This window comes from Molothrus ater, chromosome 26, assembly GCF_012460135.2.
Source record: "Molothrus ater isolate BHLD 08-10-18 breed brown headed cowbird chromosome 26, BPBGC_Mater_1.1, whole genome shotgun sequence".
Taxonomy (NCBI): domain Eukaryota; kingdom Metazoa; phylum Chordata; class Aves; order Passeriformes; family Icteridae; genus Molothrus; species Molothrus ater.
This window is the reverse complement of record NC_050503.2, coordinates 255,516-263,615: the sequence shown is the minus strand read 5'-3', so window position 1 is coordinate 263,615 and position 8,100 is coordinate 255,516.

Here is an 8,100-nt window from a genome sequence, read left to right as displayed (position 1 = left end):
GTAAGTTTTCTTGCACCTCTTATAAGTCTGAACAGCTGAATTCTACATGTGCCCAATTGCTCAGGCCACTCTAAAGACTCTCTTTAGAGAGTGCAATGCAAGCAAATTCATAGTGGGTAGAAGCATTTATCAGGGCCCATCTTTGTACACCCTTTGAAGCACTATGAAATACATTCTGCCAGAATGACAGGCGGCACAACTCCCATGGATTGCCCTTACAAATATATTATTTCTTCGTGAAACTCAGGCAAAATCTTCCAATAAGAGAATTTCCTGCTATGGAGAAGAATAGACTTCAATACAGTACAAGTTGGATGTGCCTTGCCACAGAGGCAGAAGAAAGCATTGTACATACGAAGACTGTCCCTTTCTCCAGACCTTTATTTCCAAAAACTGCTATCTGCTCAGGAAGAGGCATTTCAGACCATCAGGTTACCTGAATACACACAGTAGAGTGACATGAATGCCATCTGACTTTAACCCTTCATCTCCTGCCTTGTCTGATCTAACTCCATTCCTTCTGAGTCATGCTTTCAAATAGCGAGGATCAAACCTTAGGTGTTTTTTTTTTTCCCATGGTCTCCATGATATCTTTCAGTTTGAAAAAGCCCTCTGAGATCATCAAGTTCAGCCATTCCCCCAGCATTGCCAAGCTCACTACTAACCCATGCCCCCAAGTGCCACATCCACACGGCCGTTAAACCCTGCAGGGATGGAGACTCCACCATTGCCCTGGGTAGCTGTGACAGGGCTGGACAGCCCTTTCAGTAAAGAATTTTTTCCAGTCTAAACCTCACCTGGTGCAGCTTGAGGCCATTTGCTACTGTCCTGTCCCTTGTTCCCCAGGTAGAGAGCCCAACCCCTACCTGGCTCCACTTTCCTGTGAGGGTGATGTAGACAGTGGTAAGGTCACCCTGAGCCTCCTTTTCTCCAGGCTGAGCCCCCCCTAGCTCCCTCAGCTGCTCCTTATCAGCCTTGTGCTCCAGACCCTTCCCCAGCTCTGCTCCCTTCTCTGGACATGCTCCAGCCCTTCAGTGACCTTCTTGGGGTGAAGGGCCAAAAACTGACCCCAGGACTTGATGTGGGGCCTCACCAGTGCCTAACACAGAGGGACAGTCACTGCCCTGGTCCTGCAGCCACACTGTGGCTGGTACAGGCCAGGTGCCCTTGGCCTTCTTGGCCACCTGGGCACACCTGGGCTCACGTTCAGCCACTATTGACCAGCACCCCCAGGTCCTTCTCCACCAGGCAGCTTTCCAGCCACTCTACCCCAAACCTGGATTGTCCCATGGGGTTCTTGTGACCCAAGGGCAGGGCCCGGCCCTTTGCCTTGTTGGCCTTGGCCCATTGATCCAGCCTGTCAAATTGCCTCTGCAGAGCATTCCTGCCCTCCAGCAAATCAACATGCCACCCAGCTTGGTGTCATCTGTGAAATGACTGAGGGTGTCCTTGATCTCCTCGTCCAGATCATCGATGAAAACTTGAAACAGGATTGAGCCTAAAACTAAGCCCTGGAGAACACCACTGGTTCCAGCTGGATGTGACTCCATTCTCCAGCACCCTCTTGGTTCAGATGTCCAGACAGCTTTTACCCATAAAGAGCACACCTGTCCAGACCATGAGCAGACAGTTTGTCCAGAATACAGTGGGAAACAGTGTCAAAAGCTTTATTAAGGTTGAGGTGTACAACATGCACAGCTTTTCCCCCATCCATTAAACAGTCACCTTGTCATAGAAGGAGATTAAGCAGGACCTGCCTTTCATAAACTGGCTGAGCCTGATACTCTGGTTGTCCTACACATGCCATATGACACCTTAAGATGATCTGCTTCATGGCACTGACTGGCCTGTAGTTCACTGGATCCTTCTTCCAATCCTTATATGTGTGCTTCACATTTGCTGACTTCCAGTGACCTAGGACCTGTCTGGCTGACTGGGAACTGCTGGTAAAACATGTGGCTTGGTGAGCTCTTTTGCCACCTCCTGCTGTACTCTTGGACTTGTGCTGGTCTACGTGGCATAGCAGGTTACAGGCCATTCAATCTTGGATTTTAGGGTCTTGATTCTGCTCCCCATCTCTGTCTTCTAGTTCAGGCTACCCTGAGGACAACTGTTCTTGCTGTTAAAGACTGAGGCAAAGAAGGCATTAAGTACTTCAGCTTCTTCCTCATCCTTTGTGGCAATGCTTCTCACCACATCCAATAAGGGATGGAGAGTCTCCTTGGCCTTCCTGTTGCTGATGGATCTATAGAAACACTTTTTGGTATCTTTTACAGCATGGGACAGATTAATTTCTAGCTAGGCTTTGGCCCTTCTAACTTTCTCCCTGCCTAACCTCCCAACATCCTCATAAGTCCTCCTGAGTTCCCTGCCCCTTTTTCCAGAGGTGATAAATGCTCTTTTCCTCCCTGAGTTCCAGCCAAATTTCTCTGTTCAGCCAGGCCAGTCTCTTCCTCACCAGCTTGTCTTTCAGCACATGGGGACAGCCTGTTCTTGTGCCTTGAAGATTTCCTTCTTGAAAAGTGTCCAGCCTTCCTGGACCCCTCGGCCCCTCAGGGCTGCTTCCCAAGGGGCTCTCAATCAGTCTCCTAAACAGACCCAAGTCTGCTCTCCAGAAGTCCAGGGTGGCAGTTCTGCTGTCCTCCTTCCTTATTTCTCCAATATCAAAACCTCTGTCACTTCATCATTGCTGTGTCCGGATGGCCTCAGCTGTCACGTCCCCCCCAGTCCATCTCTGCTCACAAACAGCAAGGCCGGCAGGGCAGCTTCCCTGGTTGTCTCACTTTCCAGCTGTGTCAGGCACTTCTCTCCCATGCACTCCAGGAACCTCATAGACTCTTTTCTCTCCACTGTGTTGAGAGAAAAGTCTATCTGTATTTCCAGCAGATATCTGGTTAAGCTGAAGTCCCACACAAGACCAAGGACCAGTGATTGTGGGGAATATCTAGCTGTTTATAGAAGGTTTTGTCTGCCTCTTCTTCCTGGTTGGTCAGTCTATGACAGTCATTGACATTCTCCCTTAACCATAAACATAACCATTCAACCTTATCATTGAGATGCCTTTATCAGCCCAAAATGCACAGCAGAATGCACACTGAATGCACATGTGATATAGGGCTATGACACTTTTATAAGTTTAGTATATTAGCATAGTTGACAAGAATCCCCAATAAGAAGTTAATTCCCCCCTTGGTTCAGCCTCCTACTGAAGCCTCCCCTCTTGGTTCTAGGCCCACATTGTTTAAGTCTACATACATAGGAAAGCAGAAGAATGGCCTTGGTTCACTGAAGTAAGATTAGAATAGGATTCCAGGAATGTATCTGTTTTAACAGAGTACTGGAAAAGTACTGAAGTAAACTATGAAACTATATAACTATATAATAAAACAATAGTCTACAAAGCTATAAATATATTAAATATATATAAAAAGCAAAAGTCTTGTGGCATCAATTGCCATCATTAATCTTGAGGCAGTCAAACCACTCCCTCACACAGAGGTTTACCACAACAGTTCCCCTTTCTTGCCTGTCCCTTCTGAGAAGTCTACAGCCACCCATTGCAGCACTCCAGTCATGTGAGTTATCCCACCATGCCTCTGGGATGGCAACTATGCCATAGTTTTTCAGCTGCACCATAGCTTCCAGCTCCTCCTGTTTGTTGTCCATGCTGTGGGTACCGGTGTAGGTGCACGTCAGTTGGCCTATTGATCCCACCATCTTTTTGGAGGGAGAAGCCCTAATTCCTGTGTGACCATTCTCAGATGATTCCATGGTTTCTAACCCATCAATAACCCTTGCTTCTTTGCTGCCACTTCAATCTCCATCCCTTCCCCAAGCATGGAGATTACAGTCTGAAGGATCTCACTAGCACACCATCTCTCTGACATCGGCACAGTGCACCCAGACTTATTTCTAGTGAGCTTGGGTTATTCACCTTTGTAGTTTTTCTCACTTTGTCTTTTCATTGCTCTGTTCCCTCCTCAGCAGCACTTTCCTGCTGCTCTTCCCTAACTCCCCAGACTCCCTGCCACCACAGGTGGGTGATGATGAGGTAACAAGAGATTAGAGAGAAGGGAATCCAACCCAAGAATAAGAATTGGGTTCTTAAGAAGCAAAGATTATTGTGTTGGAAGCAATCACTCTGGAAGAGTTTCTGGCTTGAGTGATGTTAGAAGGTCCCTGGTAACCCAAGAATCTTCAGTAGAGAGTGCTGTTATCCCATAGGACAACCATGGTAGTAGGAAGGCCAAAACTGGAAGAACAGCTGTGTTGAGAGGAGCTATGTTTAGGTTACACTATATTGTTTGATGTAGCCAAGCAATTAAAAAAAAAAAAAAGCAAACAATCACTGGCAGTAGCAGCAACACTCTTCTGAACAGTAGTGGACACAATTATTATTTGTTCTGAGCATGGTTTGTTTCTGTGGCTAAGACTCTGCAATAGAGCACCTTTCACATACACCTTGTTCCACGCCAATAGACTGAAATGTCTGAACTAGGACTTAATCATTTCAGGGGAATAACTTGCATGATTTTGCAACAACAGCATGTCACTTTCATTTGGGCATCCTCTATGGATAAGTTGTACAAACCAGAGGATGTCACAAAGCCTTTCTGTTGCTTTAAGTAGCTTGGTCTGATACTGCTATGGGGTGTCTGCCTCCTCTGAGCTGGGAAAACAGGATGGAAAGGCTTCACTTCTGCTGCTCTGATAATATACTTGTCCAGATTTAACTTGGCCAATTTTCTTTGCCATTCTCCATATCGTATTACCATTGGCATTGTGCTCTTCTCCAACAGCACCCAATGCTGTGTATTTGTATATGTATTACAAGGACAAAAGGGATCTTGTGTGATCATCTAATCTGACCTCCTTTTTCAGGACAGGAATAGCCCTGTTTTAATTAATTTTCTTTTAAGTAGAATATACTATTTTAAAGAAATTTTAGAACCTGCATTACTGTCTTCTGGTGGTCATGAATTCACCACAGTTTCAGGCAAATTATATAAGCCTGGGTCTGCCTGACCCTGGAAATGATGCATAATCACTATGAAGAAGCAGTCAGCTGCTGCTGTAGAGGAGTTGAACTGAAGCTACTAATGCTTATGGTAATGCTGACATTGACACACCAAGAGGCGGAAGCTTAATCACCACGGACAGGCAAACACTCATGCATACAGCACCTGCAGGCAGAGTTAGACATGATGCAAATGAGATCTGTGGTATGAAAGTCTTAATCAAGGTGGATGATCCTGCAGCAGTCACTGGGACAGCAGCACCTCCAAGTTTTTTCCGGATGCTCCCTCAAATCACCACTTCCCTCAGCATGGATTCACATGGTTCCTCTTCCTCTCCTTCCAAGTGAGATCTTAAACTACAGACTGAAGCATTATATTGACTTCTGGGGTTTGATTTTGCAATTTGATTTCTGTTCAATAACAGGGAGTCTACCCTGTTATTGAATGGCTTTCTGGAAGGAGAAGAATTAAAATGCACAAGACTTCAGAGAATGCAGACAGCTCTAGAGGAAATCTACCCATTTGCTTTCCTTCACTGAATTGCAGAATCCCCTAAAACCATCTGCTTTCAACCATTCCTCATGGACTGTATTTCATTCTCTCAAGTTTTGTCTAGAAAAACCACATTCTAACTTACTCTTCTTCAGACACTTTATTTCACTCCATTAATGACACTCTTCTGTGTTTCTTAGGCTCCTAATTTTGACAAAATATCTGTTCACCTTGCGGTAGAGCCTTGCCATAAGATCCCAGGCAGAGAACTCAAAGGTTCCCTGATCCAGCAGGAATCTCCAAATCTTTCCCATTGTGGAAGGCTGTATCTCCTGGAAGCTGTATCAGAAAGATACAGGATCTCCTCTTTCAGACTGCAGGTGGCTTTATGTGCATCTCCTTGCCAAACTGCTTTTGTTGTCAAATGGTATCTTATACCAAAGGCATATGTAGCTATCTGCCTGTCTTTGGATCTTGTCCTGTCAGCAAGATTTCTGACAAATCACTCTTTTATATATTAATATATTAACATATTAATGCAGTCTGAAGTCAATAAAGCAGCTTTCAAATTAACAGTTGAACAGGTTCAGCTTTATAAGATTTGCCCCTTCTGCTACATCTTTGAAGTATTACAGGGGGAAGCATGGCCATCTCTTCAAACAGTTCTCCAGGGCTGTGTCTCAGGGACTGGTTTGCCCCCTTTGGTGCTACAGAAGGATTTGTTGAGCACACTTCACCCACTAAGACTGCACAGATCTGGTGCCTGGATCTCCCTGGCCCATGCAGGCAGCATGCACAGACAGTACTGGGCTGTGATTTGGAAGGTCTCCGTAGATGGGAAGGGTGCTCCAAGCTGGCTGTCCTGTGCCAGCACACAGCACAGTCATGTACAGGCAGTCACAGTATATGGGATCACTCCTGCCTCCAACCAAGCATCCTTTCCCAATTCCCACATAGAGAGTTTTCTCCCCCTCCCCTCTCATGGGTCATAAAGCATATGTGTCATGAGGTGGCCCCAGATGCCTGTAGGTGTTAGGCTGAGCTCAGGCAGGCATGTGGGTCTCAAGTCCTTATTCAGAAAAGCTTGGAGTGGTGCTGTGCTGGCTGCAAGCTGTCAACAGAGGCAACACAAGCTATCTCACAGCTCATTACAGAAACTGAGCCAAAGGGAAGGCACGTTCCCAGCTTATCAGGCCACCTCCTCTGTGAGCTCTCTGATCTACTTTTCCAGTGATTGTTCCTGACCTAGGAGAAGCCCCTGAGAAATCTCACCGTTCATAGCCTGCAGCTAAATGGGCATCTGCAAGCATCGATGGTGGGGAGACGGCAGGATGGCATGCAAAGTCTGATTAACCAGATGGAAAATTCCACTCCTCTTCATCACAGCACACCATGCTGAAGAACTTGGGAAGCAAACCAGCAGTGTGTTTATCTGCTTGCCAGGCTGCTGCTCTGCTTTGGTCCCATGAATTGTGTACATTTGCCAGGATACCTGCACTATCTGCTCAGCCCTCTTTTAGCACTGTGATAAGAAGTGCCACTAGAACAGTATCTTGCACAGTTTGCTCTGCTTTGAATATTTTTTTAGCACTGCTGACGGTCAATGCAGTGCAACATGAAGGGTGAGGCTCCAGCATGGGGACCAACAGAACAGACCTCTCCTTTAGCTCTGGGCATGCTGAGCACAAGAAACCTGTTCCCTGATGCTCGCACTCCTTGCACCTCTGCTAAGTGATCAGCTCTGGACATCTCCTCATCCCAGGTTAACTCAAACCCTGTAAACTTGGTCAAACCTATAGACTTACAGACTCTTCTTACTTGAAGATATGAATGACAAAGTGACTAATAAATGCCAGCCTTTCAAGAATTCAGGAATCCCGGCTGATGGTCTGAGAACCTTTGTGCCCTCTCCCTTTGACTTATTTGCCCCTCTTTCCGGTGCTTTTCCACACACAAACACACTCTTACCTCTCTAATCTGCAGCTGTGCTCACAGCAGGCTCATTTAGCTCCCTGTGAAGAAGTGAGAAAAGCGTGCGAGTGTCTGGGCAGAAATGCCTTGCGCTACAATGTCACTCAGGTCACCAGTATACAGCCAGTGCCAACCAATGGGAATGAACCCCATGGGAATTACACAGCTTTAAATCCTGGCAACTATGCTACACACTGTGAATGTGCTATTGCTGGTTCCCTTGCAATGCTATGCAATTAAATGATACAAAACCAGCAAATAAAGTATCCATTATTAACATATAATATTATTTAGACTGTTTCCTCTAACACTCCTATACAATGGAGCGTCCCCCTTGCTGATGGCCACAAGGCACCGCTGCCTCCGACCCCAGCAGGGAAAATGCAGAGCAAGTGCCTCCACAAACGATCCCGATCCCGGCGGGGCGGGGGGAGGCTAGTCGTCCATCTCGTAGCGGAAACATGCTTAGGCACTGCCAAAGAGGGGAACGAGCCTGAGGAAAGATGTGTTCTCTGAGGGATCTTATTTAGGTACGCAGTAACAAGGTTATTTAGTAAGGCTTCAATTCCATTATATGCTTCCTTTGGATGAGGTTTTATATGCATATACGTTTCATCCA